The following is a 1,990-nucleotide window of genomic DNA, read 5'->3' as shown; positions in this document are numbered from 1 at the left end:
AAAAAAAAAAAAAATTTAAAAATTAGCCAGGCATAATGGTGTGCACCTGTGTTCCAGCTGCTGGGGAGGCTGAGGCAGGAGGATCACGTAAGCCCAGGAGTCAGAGGCTGCAATGAGGTATGATGATACCACGGCACTCCAGCCTGGGCAAGACAGCGAGGCCTGTCTCAAAAAAACAAAACAAAACTGCACCTAAATGATGGTGAAGAAAGAGCTTGACTGAGGCAATCAGAAATGCTGAATATTAATTGGAAAGACTGGAGTGGTGTGGGCTTGAGCTGTTTTCTGTTTGGTTTGGTTTTGCTTTAAGTCAGCAGTGATACCCAAAATGAATGTGATTTGCAAGAGAAGAAGGGGCAATGAAAGTGACCTTGTGGATTGGATATGTTAAACAGAGGAAGGCAGGGCGAGCCGGGAGATTACCCAGACTGAGATGCATGGCCAGGAGGGTAAGGAGGCCAGGAGGCCCATGAACTGAGGAGTAATGGACTTGAGAAAAAGGTACAAGATCTGCCACTGTTAAAAGACCCAGTAAAGGTTGGTGGGGAGAAGAGAAAACCCTAATAATCCTCCACCAAACTCTGGTTTGCTTTCTCCCAGAGATAAGAAGGGTGACCAGATGTCCTGATTTGCCCAGCCAGTCTTTGGTTACTTGGGTCAGTTAAGCACTGTTAATTATTTTTAATGCCTCTTTTCATCTTCAAAACGTGCCTAGGTTTGGATAATAAATTATTTGGCCCATCTAAGAAACCTAAAATGAACTGAAAGCCACACAGTGTTTGTCTAACCCATCTTTAAAGGCTAAAACATTAGTAAATATCAATGCAAGTAATAAAGTCGGAAAATAAGAAAGAGCTAGGTTGTTATCAGTAATAATTACTCAAGGCAATTCTAATCCTGTTCTATTATTGTTCATACATCCTGGTAACCTTTTTTTGAGAGTCTCACTCTTGTGCCCTAGGTAGAGTGCTGTGGCATCATCATAGCTCACGGCAACCTCAAACTCCTGGTCTCAAGTGATCCTCCTGCCCCAGCCTCCTGAGTAGCTGGGACTACAGGCATGCACCACAGTGTCCAGCTGGTTTTTCTATTTTTAGTAGAGATGGGGACTCGCTCTTGCTCAGGCTTGTCTTGAACTCCTGAGCTCCAGCAATCTGCTTGTTTCAGCCTCCCAGAATGCTAGGATTACAGAAATGAGCCACCGTGCTCGGCCACATCTTGTTAATTTTTTGAAGCCTATTTTTTTCTTTGTTTGTTTTAAAGTTGATTAAACACTTAGTTGTTTGGTTGCTTGTTATGAAGCCGGATATTTGCACGAGCTGTCATTTCTGTCTTTGCAGAATTGATTGCTTAAAAGTTAATGATCAGAGACATTTCACTATACATACTTTAAGACTCATCATCAGGCCAGGTGAAGTGGCTCAGGCCTGTAATCCCAGCGCTCTGAGACGTCGAGCTCACAAGTTTGAGACCAGCCTGAGCCAGAGGGAGACCTTGGGTCTCAAGGGTTGTGGTGGGTGCCTGTAGTCCCAGCTACTTGGGAGGCTGAGGCAAGAGAGTCGCTTGAGCCTAAGAGTTTGAGGTTGCTGTGAGCTGTGACATTTAGGCACTCTACTGTGGGTGACAACCTGAGACTCTGTCTCAAACAAACAAATGAACGAACAAACAAAAAAACCCTCATCATCAGGAGCTAAGTGAGACAGAGGCTGGTCCTCAAACACTTAAAAAGTGCACAGCAGCTAAGATCCTGCTCACGTGTAGCTCACAATCTTAGCCACACTGACATCTCCGAACATTTTTTACTTCAAAAAAACTAAAACAATAAATAATATGCTATGGATAGATCAAAGTCACTAATATCGTTCGACTAATGGAAAATACAAGGTGAGACAAGATTTCCTATTTAGAGTGTCGAGGGGTGAGGAGGAATGTGCCTCAGTTTTCTATTACACTCTCACATGTATTTTCCTAACTTCTAAAAATATAAAAA

This window comes from Otolemur garnettii, unplaced genomic scaffold, assembly GCF_000181295.1.
Source record: "Otolemur garnettii isolate 467f Iridium unplaced genomic scaffold, OtoGar3 scaffold00213, whole genome shotgun sequence".
Taxonomy (NCBI): Eukaryota; Metazoa; Chordata; class Mammalia; order Primates; family Galagidae; genus Otolemur; species Otolemur garnettii.
This window is presented reverse-complemented; position numbering follows the sequence as displayed.